This window comes from Amblyomma maculatum, chromosome 1 (assembly GCF_055883805.1).
Source record: "Amblyomma maculatum isolate TAMU_Amacu chromosome 1, ASM5588380v1, whole genome shotgun sequence".
Taxonomy (NCBI): domain Eukaryota; kingdom Metazoa; phylum Arthropoda; class Arachnida; order Ixodida; family Ixodidae; genus Amblyomma; species Amblyomma maculatum.
Window position 1 is genome coordinate 190,218,744 of NC_139344.1, and position 19,119 is coordinate 190,237,862.

General features: G+C 48.6%; 1 long non-coding RNA gene across 1 annotated transcript in view; it reads left to right on the top strand.

The window, feature by feature from the left end:
• LOC146205212 (uncharacterized) overlaps positions 1-18,197 on the top strand; it is a 43,383-nt gene extending 25,186 nt beyond the window's left edge. The window contains exon 3 of the long non-coding RNA XR_014704160.1: positions 17,211-18,197. This is a non-coding gene — a long non-coding RNA (uncharacterized LOC146205212). The remainder of the gene's footprint in view (positions 1-17,210) is intronic.
• Positions 18,198-19,119: the final 922 nt, after the last annotated feature.

Here is a 19,119-nt window from a genome sequence, read left to right on the forward strand (position 1 = left end):
TCCATTCCTTACGGTCGAAACCGCCAGGCACATGAAACATCACAACGAAGGATGCGCGGCTTTGTTTGCGTCATATCGAGTTTTGGAACGATTCCCTTTCAGCTTCGAGTGCATGGTTTTTATGCTTTGTTCACGTATATCGTGTAGCATGGTGATATCTGAACGGGGGGAGAACTGAGCTCGTAATACTCGACATTTTAATCTGTTCCGCAAGGGCTAATTTTGGGCCGATGGTGACGAAACGTAGCAGCGCATTCGAGGTTCGATATGAAGCAGCGATTATGAACTGCCTTGTTGATCAGTTGGCCTTGCAGTTTGCACTTGGTGCATTTTTGCTCGGCATATGAGTTCCCACGAATGTCTCTCAGATATCCTTTACGGTGGGATATAATTTGCAAATATCAAAGTAATGAAAAAGGCAAGAGAAATAAAAACGCGGCTCTGGCATATATCATGAAATCTCCCACTGTGTGCGCGCGTAAACCGGTGCCAATCGGTAGCAGTCGATTTCGTCACTGGACGAGTGAAATGAACCAATGAAACGCAGTTCTTTCGCATCTTTTCATCTTCCTGTGCCTTGAACGTAGCTATTGGAATTAATTTCATTGCGTGAGGGATCCTTTGAACACAATAAGGTACAGTGATATACGTGTCACAATTGGTCACGTCTCAGGTAGGGCTTTATGATTAGCCTCATACATACTGTTTGGTACTATTGGTATGTGTATGTAACCATGATAACAAAATGTATTTCAGGAAAAAATATAGCAGGTGATGTTTATATCTGTTGATTTCTTAACTTACAGCAAGATGACTTCTCTCACTGATTACGCATGCTTGAGGTTACCTTGCTTTCACAGCTCCGCTAGGGCGAGCTCATCACAGTGAAGCAATTCTGCCAATAATACGCGTTTGAACTCGTGCAAAGAGTGTGGGGCACACGGAGGTGCTTAGCTTTCGCTATATCATCTCAAGGCGATCTGAAACCCTAAGAGGTGTCGCTACTGGAGCGGATTTATGACAATTTTCATTAAATGTTTCGAGACCCCGCCGGGATGGCGCAGTGGTTACGGCGCTCGACTACTGTTCCCAAGGGTGTGGGATCGAATACTGGCCTCTGCGGCCGCTTTTCGATGGAGGCGAAAAGCCAGGTGCCCGTGTGCTGTGTGATGTCAGTGCACGGTAAAGAACTCCAGGTGGTCGAAATTGCCGGAGTCCTCCACTACGGCATCTCTCATAGCCTTAGTCGCTTTGGGACGTTAAACCCCACAAATAAAACCAAAACAAACCATTAAATGTTGCGAAATGGGAAAGGGGGCAGCTGCGAAAGCCTTCCCACGTTGCTTTTACTAAAGTGAAGAAAATATTTGGCTTTGGCACGTGCGGTCCAGACAGTAACCCCACTCTCCCCATTTCAGTCTCACTTCTCGCGCTTGACAAATACGACAAAAAAATGTATAAATAAATCGTGAAGGTCTGAAATAAAGACTTAAAAGGTTACCCGTGTTCGATGTGTATGTGCGAGTCTTGCATGTGCATTAAATTTGCCGGTGCGAGTGTTCGAGCCTAGTGCGAATAATTAAGGTTTGCTGTTTGCTTGTCTCGAGTTGTGCTTCTATTTTAGCGGTACGCGCATAGATAGCGTGCCGTTATGTGGGCGCCCTTCAAAGCGAAGGTCCGTCCGTTTCAGTCCAAATGCGCTTCCGCTGCTATGCATTACGTTTGGCTTGTTCGCCGACGATATAGTGGAACATTGGTTTTCTCGATATGCCATTTCCCTTAGCTTCCCATTTGAGCAACCTAAGCGTAACAATGGACGGTATACTCGGCCATCATGAAAACGGGCCTCAAATTCTTTAATGCGATATGAAGGCAGCGCGATATTAAATATAAATATGCGCTGTCAAGAGGTAATGCACCACATGAAATGGGCCGCACTGCACAGTGAATCCGTGCGGCGATGAATGGAAAGCATCTCTCCGTAGTAAATCTGTATTCCGCGTTCGGTAGCTGCCCGTACGTTTCCTTCGCGGTGTGCTTGTGTCCACAGTTACAATTACAGCTATAAATTACAAATGTTAATATATGCATAGTAAATGATAAAGCAGGTATCCTCAGAGTTAACTGTGACACATATCAGTAATGAGGGTTCGGGAACAAAGCGCAGTCTTTCGCAGTCGCCCTGTCCGCTACTGCTGCTTTCAACCACTTCGCCATGCAACAGGGATGGTGCGGTATGCTGGCGCGCTCAAACAAAACACAAAAAAAGCACCACAGTGCCGAATAGCTTTCTTGAGCGCCGTGCAGTAGCCGTTGTGCAGCACCAACAACGTGTGCACAGCCCAATGTCCCAAGGGAGCGTCAAGAAGAGCCAGCGCAAACGTTTTCTGTTTGACTCATACGGGGCGCCACTATCGAATTAGAATGGCCACGCCCAGGCATCGAAACTAAAACCGCCTTGCCGGTGTTCAGGCACTGGAGTGCTTATTTGCGGGTGGGTGGGGCGGCGCTCTTGATACGCTTCGGCTGTGTCTCTGTGCGTATTTTTCGACATGCAGTGCGCGGGGCACCGTAGAAGGGCACTGTCTCACATTGATGGGAGAGGGACGCAGCTAATCGTTCAGGCTACTCATGCATGGGGCGCACTGCGGAGGCTACGGAGGGGTCTCGGTTTATAGCCTTTTTTTTTTATAGCCGTTTGTGGACAGCTCGTCTGGATGCTTCTGCGCGAGCAGTAGGCAGCTGTATGTGAAGGATTACGAGTCAGTATGTAATGGGTAGTTTTGGACAGTCTGTTCATTAGGACGTTTCAAATGCGGTTATGCGTTTGGCACAGTATATGTCGCTCTCAGAGTGCACTAAGCTTTGCCAATGGATGCCACATTTTAAGTGTCGTCTCATGTAAGACGGTAATAGAATGCAATACTATTAGGCGCATATTCTTAGCACGTTGCCCAGGGGCTGTTCCAGGCCTACTTAATATTTTACTTAACCGGCTTAAGGCAGCCATCTAGTCAGGATGATGATCGCACCGGACACAAAGGTGTCTTGGTCGATAATAATGGCCGTTACAGGACTCTTGCGCTGGGCTCACTTGGTGTTCAACGAGCGCAGTCGCATCGCCGGTAGAGGCTACGGTAAATTGCGGTTTTCATCAGCCGTGTTATTGAAAGGTTTCCTGCATTTGTCATTTACTGAAAACTAACTCCGGTTAATTTTTATCACAGCTTTCAACTGGCACAGTTGAGACTGAAACCACAACAGTACTAAAGACGTGGAGAGAAGATTCCTGGTTTTAGTGGCATCGTAGAAGAGATGATATACTGCTTTCCAGGACAAATTGGTTGGAGCAGTTTAGTAGTTGATGACTGTCTTTTCAAAGTCTCCTCTAAACTCGCTGGGCGGTTACCACTACGTAACGCGGGATTCAGCTATAAGTATTTGCGGTGCTTAGTATAAGTTATTCGTTACTATTTCTCTTCTCTGGCAGAATGCGCGTGACGTCATTACGCTGTCGCTCGTGACCGTGTTCGGACCACTCAGCGTGGTGCGTTGTTAAAGCACGTCGCAGTGACGCCGCTGCATGCTGACCAGTCAGTATGGCGCGGTGTTACGCCGTCGACGCAGAACTGAGAAGGGTTCTAAACGTTGTCGCTGGAGAACAATGGTCGGGTGCGGGAATGAAAGCCTGTAGTAAACTGCTGCCACGTGGTGGCAGCAGCTGGCAACATTCCGTAAATGCTACTGAGTATCGACACCTTACGTCCTTCTAGAGGTACACCTGCCGCGCCTGAGAAGCTCTAAAGGCATTTCTTCGGTAGCAGCTCACCAGGAAGACAAGACTAAGTAGGTAGCACATATACACGCCCACGATAACCGTAAGCAACTGCGCGCTTGCTCAATGGCTATCCTGCACATGAAGATGGGGGCCGGCGATGGAACAGAGTTAGGCACACAGGAAGAAGCACCGCTTGTTTGCACGTGGCTGCTCCACCGCATTAACTTCACCTACCACATCAACATCCTTGTAGCTTTCTGTTATAATAAAGTGTAGTGTGGCGGTATTCCCACTGCGTATTTATATGTTGTCAAGAACATTTAATCGGCTCCAAAATAAATGGGTGATAAAGGTCCTAACAACAGTCTGGTGATTTGTCGCTAGGCAGAACTAGCTAGCGCGAGTCGTTTAGACAGTTTACGGTATAGGCTTAGGAGAGTGAAATGGGATGCGCTTAGGTTGTTCTGTATCATAAAGAGCTGACGCTTTTCTATCCAATTTCTAGAGAGCGCTTCTAGACTGCGCGAACTAGTAGCGCACTTGTACGGACACTGGAATCAATGCTTTTCTGATATTACTATTGCGGAATAGCAATGGTCGTTACCACTTTTTGGTCGCTTAATCATCTGGTTGACTCGCGAAAACACAAATTGTATTCTTTAGTTACCGGCCGTGGGGTACGTGCCATCCGTGGTCGTGTAGCTCAAGTCTGGTCCGTGGGTCTGGATCTTTCTTCAGGCGAGCAACGAGCTATCATGTGCTAGGTGTAAGTGCTTTCCGGAGATGAATGTGGAGGTTTAATCTTCAGTGCGAAGCTTAGAGACTTTGGGATGGCACTAAGGTCTAAATAGGATGCATTTCCACTTAGATCATTCGAGTCCCAAACTCCCGACGAGTAAGACTACCGGCTTCGTTCCTGTTATCTTCGTGGCACTAAGGCCGAAAATAATGTATTCACCTACAAACTTGGTTTGGTTTATGGGGTTTAACGTGCCAAAGCAACTCAGGCTGAGGGACGCCGTAGTGGAGGGCTCCGGAAATTTCCACCACCTGAAGTTCTTTAACGTGCACTGACATGGCTCAACACACGGGAGTCTTGCTTTTCGCCTCCATTGAAAAGCGGCCGCCGCGGCCGGGATTCGATCCAGCACCCTTGAGCACAGAAGTCGAGCTCCCCAACCACTGCGCCACCGCGGCGGGATTCGCCCACAAACTGTTTTCCACAGCCCGCCCGGTCAACGTTATACACTAAAAGAACCTGTTGTAAATAAAAGCGTTTCGTCTAACTGAAATGTGTTGAGGCGCGAACGTGTACGTGCCAGTGCCTGAATGTACAAGGCGCCCTTTCGTCACAAGTGCGTGCAGCATAACGTTAGCGCAGCCACAGCCTCGAAACTAAAGGGGAGGGTCGTTTTTAGTGACAGCATGCAGTTATTGGCACATGCTTCGTGTGACCAGAAAACGTCCTTCGCTCTTGTAATTCACCGAGGGATCGATAATTATGAAATCAATCAATTTTAATTAACTATGATATGATTAAGATTGATTAGTCATAGTTAGTCGGTCATATGATTCTGTGACTGACTAACCATCACTATGACTGTATAACATGACTAACTACGACTATGGTTAGTCATAGTCATGGTTACAGTACGTGTCTGATGTCATACCAGCTCAATGTAGATGGCACCACTGCATGCCCAGGCACGTCGGAACATGCCAGGCTTTGCCATAGTAACAGCGGTGGCGACATTGCATGCCCAGGAGAGACGTGCTATCGCATTGGTGCACGTAAGCAGGATAAAGGGCAACTTCAGTGGTTTTTCATCATTTTGAGTTATTCATTGCATTGCAATCCTCGGTGTGCCCTGTTTCCGACACAACAAACAGTTTCCCGAAATTCCAAGTATAACTGTTTTTTTTTTTTTTTTTTTCTGTTTTTAAGACAGACCAGCAAATCGAAACCGAATCTGATTTTATGGTCGGATGGATTGATGGAAAAACTTTATTCCTTTAAAAAAGCACGTGCGGACTATTCCGTGTTAGGTGGCCAACACCCCATGGCTGACGGTGACCTGAGTGGCCCACTCCACGGCCCTGATCTGGACGACCGGGTCGGAGCTGGTCAACACGGCCTCCCACTGCTCGAGAGAGGGATCACGCATAATATCCGCCGCCGGCGGCGCTATGCTACATTCACATTAGATATGGTCATGGCTGGTGCCAGCTCCTGGCACTATCTGCACTCCAGCTCAATCACCTCCGGGGTATATTTTACTCAATACGTGTGGATCGAGGAAAGCCCTGTATGCAGTCTTCTCCAGACACATTCCTGTGCCTTGACCAACTGCTTGTCCTGGGGTGGATAAATTTTCCGCTCCAGTTTACAATGACTGGCACACACTGGGAACCCTGGGAACGAGGCGGCTGACATTGTTTGCATGAATGCCGGGGAAGTCCACGAGAGGTGGGCTGGTGTCCTTTCATGGCCAGAAACGACATTCCAGTTGACCAAACGGTGACGTCATGTAGAGTATTGGAAAACATGCCCACGTGCTTTGGATGGTAGAGATAAAGGCTGGAAATCATAACGCAGTACATAAAATGCCTGAGATAGCTTAATACAGCCCTCAAAATTTCTTGATCATGCGAGGAGCTGGCATTGATGTAGGTATAATGTTTGTGACGTCACAAATGCAGTGTTGCCCGCAGATATCGGCTGAACTGAGGCCACGAAAATTGCACATATTAAAATTGAGTGGCACACAAGTAAATTACCGCACGGCGCCCAAATTTCGTAGAATGTGTCAGGGCGGAGAGTAAAACCTACAATACAATTTTTGCCAGAATATGCGAATGTCGAAAAATCGCCGGAGATGCCCGTTAAGTTTCCCGGGATTTTTGGCCATAGCGGCTCCCCAACAGCGTCCTAATCTCCCAAATTCCTAGCTCAGCCACCCGAAGCACGGTGCCTCCTTCAAGGTGTATACGAGAGGTAAACTCTGGACTGGAGGAGAATATTCAAGACGTGGAGTTGGTGGCCATAACCGTTCTAACATGGCTCCGTGTGCCATTTTCTGTCTGGTCTCAAACATTGCACAGAGGCGACACCTTGCGGTAAATCTTGGTTTTCTTTTGCATGCTTACCTAAGTATTCTACCCTCAAGACGATATCGTGGTCGCCAAATGACATCACATAGCAAAGCCAGATACCAGCTCGCATTAGTCGCGTGACCCTTTGATTCCATTAACCCTTCACACACGCGTGACCTCCGTAAAAAGCACGACAATCTCAACAGCTGCGGCTGACCGTGGACATCCCCTTTAACATTTTTTTTTGTTTTTGTTTTTCGGTGCAAATATATTTAAGAAATCTTGCTTCGACAAACTTAGACAAAAAGTGCTATCATTTTAACTGGTACTACGACGCCCCTGTTATACGGAGTACTTACTCCGTCGAAATGGGCTACGCGTGCTCGATTACATAAAAGGGCACAGGGGACACTGACATCTTTTAAGTGGCGGGGATGTTGTCCGGGCAAATTTCCCTATTTACTTACATACCCTCTTGTTGCATGTCGTCGGTGCGCGCGCGTTTCGGCGAGGTAAGACACACGAGCAACTGCCGCCATGGGGCGCTACTTCTTCCCCCCTTAGCAACTACAAAGCCGTCGCTCAGGGAATGGCCGCGGGAGGAACACGTGACTTTTGTCATATTTTTCATATATATATATATATATATATATATATATATATATATATATATATATATATATATATATATATAGTTAGTGCCTCTGTCCCGACTTGCCATGGGCGAGGCAGGCAAAGCTTCAGATTTAAGTCTGCTGGAGCTCACTTGGACCTAACCTCGTGAACGCGGGGCGCGACTCAAGCATGGGGCTGCTTTCGTCGCGATGAAGCAGCTTGCAGCAAGCCGGAAGTAGCCAGGGCGAGTTGAAAGGCCGCAAGAATCTGTGATGAATACGCCATGGTGACACTCACGCTGTGACTGCAGTGTGCCCAGCAGGAACTGAAATATTTCTTCAAATCGCACAAATAAACACTAATTTATTAATCTTAATGATCCTGAGTTTATTTTAATCGTGTAATATTGTTTGCGTATATTTTAAATCTCAACTTCCCTGTCTCGACTTGCTTGATTAAAAGCTGGCAACCCTGTATCACTTTTCCTCCCTCCATGGCGAGGAAACATGGAGAAAGGGAAAATGGCAAGAGTAATCCTGACGTCACTTTCATTTTAGGCCGAAAGAATACCTTTTAGGCAACTACTCCGCCATAGCAATTACAAAGGGCACTTGTCCCATCGTAAGTGCGGCCGGACAAGATGGCCGTCTCTTTCCGTCAGGCGTTGGAGGAGGTAATGCGCTAAGACGAACTGGCCTCATTCTTTTACAAGCCCTTGCTTACAATCCTGTTATCTGCCGCCGGCAGGCGCTATAGTCGTTCCTACCCTCGCAACTGTAACTACGCATCATTGCTAACAGCCTCGGGAAAGATGGGCTCAACAACCACGTGATTTCCCTCATACTTTTCTCACAGGTCTCTTCCTTGCGTATACTATAGAATTCAAGTTATACCTTTAACCTCATCTAGGCTATACCTGTGGAAATTTGTACAACAGCCCCACTGCTCTAATCGTCCTTCCTCTTACGACGACACTGAAATGTCACTTCTCTTGCCTTCTCGCGTTTGCCTCCCACCACTGTCCGAACTTCCTCCTACTACTTGGACTACATAGGTGGTGGAACCCTACGAGGAGCTGCTTCGAGCCGTGGTCCGGGTGGCCGTCGACATCTTAGGCGTCTAAATTAAGACAGACAGTAATTGTTCTTTCTTACTACTACCTTCCTTTCATTAAGGGAGGAAAGTACACGATCGCAACGCTACTTTGCGCTAAAACCCACATTTGGAGCGAAATGCATGTAAGTGGACTGTCGCGATGTCAGAAAAAAAAAAAAAAAAAAAAAGCTTGCAGTTCTCGGTTTATCGCGTCGAGTGCGTAGTGCACAGTTCGTAGAAAAATTAAGCGTCGCATGCATACACTTTCTCTGCAGTGACTACGAAAACAGATATGCAAGGATCGTTGCAAATACCTCCTGAGCACGGAATTCGAGGTCGCCGGTGCAGACGGACTCGCAACGCCCCCGGGCCACAACAAAATTGCTGTTTTTGTGCACGCCAGTTTGATTTTCCTCGCTACAGTTTGCGTTGACCATGTGGTGGCAATATCAAAAACTAACACTTGACATGTGCAACACCTGTCGCGCCATTTTCATGCAAAAATTATGCGTTGCGAACCACGCCACTCAGGTGTCATCGTACGCACAAGCTAAGCTGTGCCAGGCTAAGACCAACAAATACCGAACATAAACAACTGCAAGCAATCTTCCACGTGCAATGCATGCTTCTGCGTGTCAGCTCGGATGTCCGTGCGGCTCGGTGTCACGGTTTGAAGAGCAGCGCGTCCTGTGAGACAGAAGCTCGCTGACATCTTCCGGGTTGCGGAAGTTGAGGCATGCTTTGCTCGCAGCCACTCATTTTGGCAGGGAATGGCCGTTGGCTTAGGTCAGATCATGCGAGAAGGGTCGACGCTGTCCTGCTATCCCGTTTAGCAATGCTGGTTCTCGAAACATTTATCAATATCAGTGCGTCCCCACATTACAAGTGCGGCTTGATCACGCGATTATTTTAAGTAGCAACGCCATGGGGCTTTCTTCTGGGCCAATCTCCGAAAATTCTCCCAAGTGACCCGTTGGGGAACGGAATGATTCGTCGCAGAACCATTTCGCTTTCCCAGCGGGTCCAACCGCAACCCTATCCAGCGATACGAACAGAACCCCAAACGTTACCTTTGGGTCGTTCCCCCGGCTCAGCTGAGACGCGTAACGTGTTCCCCGGCGCCTTTCCGACTGCGAGCGTGTGCGTCTGTCTTGGCCGCCATGCTGAGAGGCGCGCGATTGCGTGAAACCGCCATTGCGCAACGCAGCGCGCGTTCAAGTTTGCGCGCGCCGCCGTCGTAGCGTGCACACGCCGGAGGCGGCGGCAGCGGGGTCCCGCCTTGCGATCGTGCGCTCCCGACGCCCCGCCGAAGGCACGTGGCTGCGGCGCACGCCTACCCGGAAGCCGCGGCTGCTGCTGCTGCAGCTGTGCCGCGCTCTCCGCGCGTTGAGAGAATCCGCAGCGCCAAAGGACATACCAAGGCCGCACGTGCTGCGTGCCGCTCGAATGACGCTTCGCCGGCCCATTGTTACCGGGCGCCCACTCAAATGTTGGGCGCGTGGCGCTGCAAATTTCTCATTCCTCCATTTATCATCGCTTTTGATTTTTCTTAGCAAACGCCGCACGTGCCCGTGGCACTGCTTGATGCATAGCGCGCCCGGTGTCCGCAGTGACAGCCCGCACTTTCCCAGCACTAGGAACGCAGCGTCGCAAAAATAATAAACCAAAAGATGAGCTATCGTGCCTCAAGGCCAAATGCATGTGAATGACCCCGGTGAAGACCTTCGCGCGTGCAGAACTGTTACGGATGGCGCGGTGCCTAGGTTGTGGTGTCGCAACACCACGTTAACTGGCTGGGCACACTGTGGTTCACTTATCAGGAGGCTCTAGATGTCCGCTTGCATAACTGAGCTAACTGGCTATCATAGCAGCTGCATCGACCTTTTACGCTACTAGGAGTACGCGTCCCCCCTCAAGTCGCAGAATCGATGAGAATTCAGAGAAGGATTAACCCAACCTCGCCAGATAATTACTTTTCGTTTTTAAGCTACTATAATGTTCCGGCTTTAACACCAAACTTTTTTTCCCCTCGCGTTCGGTGCACAGTTCATGTACTCAGCTTAAAATTCCTAACAACGGATGAAACAGTTTCTAATTTATGCCGCAATTATGGTATCGTCGACGGCTTTTTAGACCGCACACTGCTTTTTGTTCCATATATGTTGCTCTAATATCGGGATTTGACAAAGCGACGTTTCGCATCTATCTGCAAATCGAAGAATTGTTGCAGTATAGCGACGTACGCACGTCACGCTGGGCTTGGTCACTGAACCCACAAAAATCGGGAGAATTAAGCATTTAAGAGCACGAGGCTGCAGCTTTAATTGGTCCTGTCTGCCCGTTCACTATATGCATTTTGCTACTCGTATATCGTTACTTTTATTTTGTGCCTCTATTATTCCACACATATTCGTTAGCATACACTCGTAAGCTACCAGATTATATCAAAGACCACCCGACATACGTGTAATGCCCCGCTTTAACCAAACCGTTAATAACGTCTCTGCGTGGTCATATCATGGTGTCTTGTAACGTCACACAACTGGACGACCAGACAGTACGGAGCCATGTCACCACCTGCCAGAGTGATGGTTTTTCGCTGACCACGCAATGGCGTTTGCTACCAGCATGCTCTGCCTCAAGATATTTTTTTCTGTTGATGTAACTTGCGTTAGAGCTCTTGCAATGTGGATTTAGCAATTGCTCTGCTTACAGGGCGCACCGTAGGCAACGAAGCAGCTGTCTTGGTTGCTTCCCTTGTGACATTCTTAGTAGATGCAGTTTAGCTAAGGAAATAATCGCCTAGAGAAGATACCTCGTACGTTTTCGATTATCATATGTAGCTAGTGACTTTTATCGCCTTAAATGTCGGCTCACTGCTGCCATATTGGATAAATGTACATTTGCTGTCCCGTGGAAAATCCGCGTTGGTTCGTACTAGGGAGCTGTAAACATAACCCCTGGACTCGCTTCCTTCCCTTCCTGCATTTTTCCCCAAGACTCAGTGCGGATGTGCTCAAGGCGTTTTGTCCCTACACACTTTCGCAAGGGCGTCTTCCTATACACGGGCGGTTACATGTGTGGCTGCGTATCGAGAAAGCGTTGTATTTGTGTGCCGTTAGATGCACGGTGGCATCCTTGACGCTGTTTGCATTGCTCGCTAGAGCCGAGCGCATGAGCGTGCCCAAGCTACACGCTTTTGGCCTTGAAGCCCTTACGCACCTCCGGCACAATTGCTGCTGATTCGGCGCCGGCCTTGACCGCGCCTCGACGAGCCCAGCCTGCTATCTGCCGGTAAACTTTATCTGGGCACACGCGTAGCTTCTGCGGCGAGGGCTGGCCGGACGTTGCACTAGGGATCTTTGTGCGCGGGTTTTCGAAAGGAGTTCCAAACGGTTGACCCTTTGAAAAGTGAAACTCACCATATCAGCCGCGGCCCCGGCAGCCAAGTTTCATTCGACTGAACCGCGTGTGAGGCCGAGTTAGTTCCACTATTTTGGCTGGAAGAACGGCTTGGTACCTGTCCCCGCGTGACGCAAACGTTAAATTTGCGTCGCTCCTTCGCTGTCTTCCGGTGGCTAAGAATGCTGCGTTGCCGCCCGGTTTGCGACACCGGAGAGTGTTCTACCTGCGCCTCTGAATGCCCCGAAACGCGAAAAATAGACTGGCGCCACGTTGGGCCCCTGGCACGCGGACAGCGACGCTTTTCGGCGCCGTTGGGCACTCTCGGCTAGCAACAGCTGGCTGTGCTGCAGTGGCGCGCGCCCTTGAGTCGCCAAGGTCAGCCGCGGAGCGCGCCAGATCGTTAGGTCCAGTTTTAGCGCACCGCTAGTGCACGCAGAGATCCCGGCCCTGTTTGGTGCTGCAGGACTGCTCACGTGGTGCCTTGCGTAAGGAACCTGATTTTATATTAAGTTTGCCGCACTTATTGGCAGTGACTTGGCATAAACGTGCCGAACCACATTAGAGTTCTCAGGGACCATTTTGGGTATCAACTGACGAGTTTGAGTGAACAAGCTCACCCGTGGGATAATAACTACGATAACAGGAGGGTTTCGATACAACGCTGCCCGGCTTCTGGTTTTCCTCATTGTCGTAATGTCATGCGCGCTAAATTGCCGCTGTGCTCGGCAGTTCATTTTCCCCGGCTACTGTGCGGGCGAAAGCTACTGACAGTCGCCCACGAATCGAGAACAAAGCGTCTATCGGCCCATGTATTCTGGCGAGCCATTGTCCACGGTGTCTTCTTCCACGGCTCGCCGACAGTGACACGCTTGGTAGCCGGCTGTGACAAATAGGTTCGACAGATATACTGCTCAAAACGTGTGTCGCTGAGCGCGCAGCCAGCGAAACAAAGTGCGTCAACGCCGAGGTTCCCGCGGCGAAGACCTCTGATGCAATGCGTATCTGTGTACGGGCTTTGTCAGTGTGCTTTACACTGCCGCAGGGGCGTACTGCACTGATGACACTGGCCTATGCGGAAGAACCAGCGTGCTTTTTCGGCTCCCTTGTGCAAGCGGAGGGAATAACTCTTGCTTCGCTTGGCAAATCATGTCGCCTTAGCCAGAAATGTCTTGCTCAAAGGATTTAAAAAGATCGCGCCTTGGGTTCATGGCGCTCAAACATGTCCACCACTTCTGTGCTCAATGAAGTGCTCTTGACCGGGGTCCTAAATGCCGCCGCAACACAAATCCCAAATGCAACACATAGCTAATATACATATAGATGGCGTAGCATGTATTGAAGAGGCTCGCGGGTTGCCCTTCGTGGAAAACCGAATGCAGCAATTTTGGACCGGCCACCAGCACGACACGGTCATTAGCTGCCGAAGCGTTCAGCGGTCTCCTACATAGACGAGATTATTATTTCTTTTTTCGGTTTGTAGCTCCCATATCTAGCTCCTGCAGCAGAACATCGTGGTGCCGGAGTAACAGTAACTTAGCCGGCAGTGTCGATAGCGTGGGGCAGATGAGTACGCGCACACAAATTGCATGCCAGTATTAGCAGGCAGCTTTTAAAGCACTTTTTTGAGGCATATAGCTCAGAGGACCGCTTTAGTTCCGGATTGTATCTGGATGATGGGCGTTGGGTACAAACGTCACGAGAGTATGACTTTGAGAAGCAGCTAATTGTGGGAAAAAAAAAAAGGAAAAAAAAGACAAGAAATAGTTACTAGTTATAAAGCTGCTAGCGTTATAATTGTATTTCTAGCAGGCGTCAAATCGCCACAACCAGCTCTTCCATTCGGGCTGCAGCCTTCCAGCAAGGAAGCATGGAAGAGACACTACATAACGCGGCACGGTCAAGGCCATCGAGCAGCGCTCCGGAAAATGGGGAAAAAAAAAAAAAAAAAAAGAGAGAGAGAGAGAAAGAATGGAGCTGATGGAGGCTCTGAAACAGAGTCGCTACGCCAGCAGCTGCGAACAGAAATCGACCCGACCACAGGCACGTCGCGCCATCTCTCGCGTAGAAGCGGCGTAATGCACTTGCAACGGCTCCGGCGGAGCGATACACGCGCCGCACTCGTACACGTGTGTTGCGCCCTCCTCTCCCGCTGAGCGAGGTAGAAAGCGCACGTGTCGGGGGATCGCCCATGTGACAGGTGCACCCTCCTCGTCACCCGCGCGCTATCGTCCTCCCCGCCTCCGCCACCCGAGGGGTCACCTTTCCGTGCTATCCGACCGAGATAGTGGTGCTGATCGCTTCCAGGTTGCATGACGACGGAGGCAAAGGCTAAAACAAACTCCCGCCCTCGCCCGTTGCTCCCTTTGTACATTAATTTGGCGTCCGCGTGTTCATTACTTTTCGGACGGCACGTGTATTCGTAAAAGAGCTCCAAGTGCGCGCTTCCTTTTCCGACGCCTTTTCGCGGAAAAAGCCCAGAGCCCTCAAAGAAAGAACGGATGCGAAGAAACTTCCACCCGCACACTTCTTTCATTTGCATTGCGACCTTTGTTACTCAGCAAACTAGCGCTCATTCGCTGTTCTGTCATTGCATTAAATATATCATGTTTTCAAAGGACGTATACGAGTTAACCTACAATTGTACATGTTCGCTGACCGCCGTTTCTGAACGAAAGGTTTAGAAACGTCGGTGCCCGGTGTACCTTGTGAATCCTCTCTTGGTCGCCTTGTTGGTCCGAACACTGGCTTTTCACTGTGCCCCCATTGAATGTGGCATTATATAGTACTGTTATTTCGCACACACTGCGTTCTGACACCGTGAATGGCAAAGTTCATACCTTGGAGCTTTTATCGCTCTGTCTGCGAGGTGCAACGCGTAACTGATGCCTATAGGACATTTACCTCGTTAGCGAGAGTCAACATATAGAATCTGTCAAAGTTAACAATGCAAGGGGAGTCCTATTCATTTCGCGCATCTGCAGCAGAAATCGCGAGATTTGTAATTCATAGTAAGATTTCCGACTGATTTCTGACAACACAATCACTGTATTCACCTGCTATTATAGACCCTTCACAGCGCGAGCGCATGGGCGCTGTCACATTTGGTCATGTGACCCTTCCGCAATCGCCGGCCTTCTGGTTTGACGGCTTCCGGCGCACTGGCACCCGGCTGCACGGTGCTGCGCGCCCGCTATCGCTAGGGACAACAAGCTTATAGACAGCACAGAAACTTCATGTGAATGCTCATAGTATGTGTAGGTGCTGCAAAATGTTTAATTTAACCATGTAGTTCTTTTATTGCGTCCTTCTGACGCTGCATTGGCATGCCGACAAACCAGTCAACCGCGTCGCTCTTTTTCTTTTTTTAATTTGCTCTGTAATGCTTTTTGTGGAAAACATGGTTTACTATAAAACTGAATGATTACAAACTGATTCTCCCCTCAAACTTTTTTTTTTTAAATATTCTTGCGCAAAGGGCGAACGCATGTTCATACCGTGCTGGCTAAGACGCACTATGAATGTTCACCATTTAGCATTGTGCACAATATTTCCTGCTCAATATGGACGCGCGCACGTGTCATCCCCGACAATTGATAGGATGTAATTTTACCTTCTGTAAACGCCCTGGCTTCAAAAGGCTATTATATATATATATATATATATATCATGCATTGCAATTTCATTGACCGTGCATTAGTTTCATAAAAGCAGCAGTTATTGCAGGTATTGCAGCAGTGCTTGTCTAATTGAAATTTGGTTTGGTTCTTGGGGTTTAACGCCCCAGAGCGACTCAGGCTATGAGAGACGCCGTAGTGGAGGACTCCGGAAATTTCGACCACCTGGGCTCCTTTAACGTGCACTGGCATCGCACCGCACACGGGCACCTGGCTTTTCGCCTCCTCAGAAAAGCGGCCGTCGATCGAGGCTGGGATTCGATTCCGCATCATTGGGAACAGTATCTAATTAAAGTAAGCAGGTTCACTAACTTTCCCTCTCTGCACAATCAATTCGTATGAATGCGTGGATGTTAATAGCCACGTGAAAGTACTTCTTAACGCCCTGCGAAAATAAAGTGGCAGCAGTTCAAAGACACCCAATATACAACTCCTAAAAAACTTCAGGGTCGTTTCCGCATTTCCATGGCTACTGCCGGCGCTAAAATGAGCTGGTGCGTGAGGTATAGCTTTTCCCTACAACTCACAGGCGCTTTCTTGTCCCAGAAAGAAACATGAACTCATGATACACCTCCGACAAAAACAGTGGCCTAGGCCTACGGCCGCTGAATAATTTGTAATCAAGTTTCTTTTCTCCCCAGTTTCGGTTTCAATGGCCAAGCGACAGCTGTGAAGTCAGTCATGTCTAGGTCACGTGAGGGATGAATACAACAGTGATATAATCGTTCCTGTGTCATTTTAATTCATCCTAACCCTAAAACCAGCCTGCCTCATGGACAGGACAAAAAAACGGAGTCAGCAATTATAACGCTGTTTTTTCATGCCGCGCATGAACTAGACTTGATTCTGACGTCACAGTCATGTCTCGGCTGCTGAAACCGAAACTGGCGAGCAAAAGAAATTTCAATTAAAAATTATTTAGCGGCCGTAGACAAAAACCGCAGGTGATCCATATATAGGAATGTCTTACGCATCATTAACGAGAAGAAAAAAGCCACCAAAGCTTGGTGTCTATACTCCTTTAAGTATGAGACTGCTGGGGTTTTGCGGCCTTCCTAGAATGGAAGGTTTGCAATAAAAACAGAGCTGTGTCACATCTGGCAAGTGCACTGTTGAGGCTGACAAACATCTGGTCAGCTATGGCTTTTCCTTGCGGTCAATGGCGTAGGCCGTTAACGATACTGCACTGGTAACGGCCAGCGTTTACCAGCGCGCCAGGAATCGCGCCACCGCGTCTGTCATCATATTGTGTCTTCTCGTCTTTCGCTTGCATGTGATTTATCTCAACTTGAGAGTGGAGTCTGCCCTTTAACATCGATGCTACAATATATATATATATATATATATATATATATATATATATATATATATATATATATATATATATATATATATATATATATATATATATATATATATAAACCGTTGAAAGGAAGAAACAATTTTTTTTTTTTTTTTCTGCCTTGCCATTGGGCCTTGAGTGCGCAGGCGGCCTTCTCAAGGGCCTTTCCATATCCTTTTATTTTTCGCTCCTTTTGTTTTCTTCGCAGCTCGGAGGGGCAGCTCTGCCTCGATCCCTGGACGCGGCGAACCAGCGAGCGCTGGGTCAGCCAGGAGCCGCCCTCCGCGCGCACACTGTGGATTATTACGTCAAGACTGGAAGACGACAGCACTGCTTTCTGCGGATAACACGCTCGTGTCAGTGCGCGCCAGCGGTTTGTGTGCGTTTGCAGAGTGTGTTTTGCGTGCAACGGCCTCTCCGAGGTGAAGCCCTGCGTGTCAAGAGCGGTGACGCCCGGTGCGTGTGTTGTGTGCCTCGCGAGACGTGTGCTTGGCTTCACGGAGATGTGTGCTGTGTGTCACGTGTGGTGTACCTTTGCTGTCTTCGCACCTTTCGGATATAACAAGCGGTCCCTCGCGCCTGCACTGGCGCGGGGATCGCTGTAAATAGGGTGCTCTGGTAAGTTCAGGAGGCATAAGAAAGAAAAAAGTGGGGAAATGAGGCAGAATTCGCTGGCACAGCCAGCGGTAATTATCTTGGATTACACTGGCGGAAACCGCTTTCCGTTGTTTCACGCAATAAGTTGCGTTTTATGAAATGCGCATTCCGTCCTTAGCCGGTCTCTGCGATCCAAGGCGAGAAAGGTGCTGCCCGTTTTATGGCAGGCCCGAACCGAGAAAAGCAAGTGCGCTGCCTGTGGTCGCAGGCACCGCACACTGTCCACCCGCGGCTTCCCATCACGAACGAAACCGTCCAGCCTGGCCTTCGAAACGGCGCGCGGTAAGTTGAAGCGATCGCTGGGAAGCGCTTCAGCTTGCCGTACGTTTCACTTTGCTGCTTGTGTGCTTATGACGCATTTATTTATTAATGCAAGTAACTACTTAGCGCAACACACGCAGTTATCGATCGTGGGTAAAAAAAGGTCCCCGGAAGAAAAGGCCAGTGAGGAAGCGGCCGGTAGGAGAAAAGGTCCCCAAGGCGAAATTTTATCCAGAGAATATAACATTAAAACTCACTTGGCCAAAGATGAACAGTTTACTGCATTCCGTGTCGACCTTGATGATAGATGTAACCCTTCTATAAAGTATGGGTCTCCTGGATGCCTGGTCAGTAGCGTTCAGTAGCCGCTATGAAGAGAAAGCTCTACTGAAACACCCTCGCAGATCTTTCATAGACGAGGGTCAACTTTTCCGGTGACCACGTCTGCATTACAGGTTGTCATAAGGAAATCAGGATGGCCACCATTCCCAGTGTCTGTCGCCGAAGCCGGTGGTCAGCGCGCAAACAAGACGAATACGAGGCCGCTGTCGGAGTACCAGATCATGCTACGATCATGCAGTGCAGGTCAAGGCATGAAATAGCACACTCCTACTACAAGTCGACACTTCGATCAGTGAACGTCGTTGAAGCGCTGATGATCCAGATACGTGCTTGCCCTTGGTCACTCTTTTCCCCCGCCATATTTTTTTGTTGCTGTGAACACCCCGCATAAGCATACATCATTGCAGCTCGCCATCTAGAATCAATCTATATATTTATTGCACTATAAGGAGCTACAGCACATGGAACTAGAAAAAAAAAAGTTCAAATCAAGTTCGAACTAAAATTATAAAAGGAGATGAAAGGTCAAATAAGCAAACAGGGGGGCACGACGTCATTAGTGAACTCTTGGTAATTCATCGTGTGAAAGCTCACTTGCGGTAGTTTTTCACACTATGTTAAGTCAAGAACCTATTTTTGAAGCAATTCATCCCTGAGAAGCCGAGCCCCAAGCCAGGCGAAAGACTGATATTGCGGTACATTTGACTTCACCCGTTCGGGAACATTTTTTTTTTCTACTTTGCAAAAAGCGTCTTTCTTTCCGCTCAAAAAGCATAGCGCAGGAAAAAGACGGGGACGATGACGAGACAGGACAAGCGATATATATATATATATAGAAAAAAAAAAAATGTTCCCGA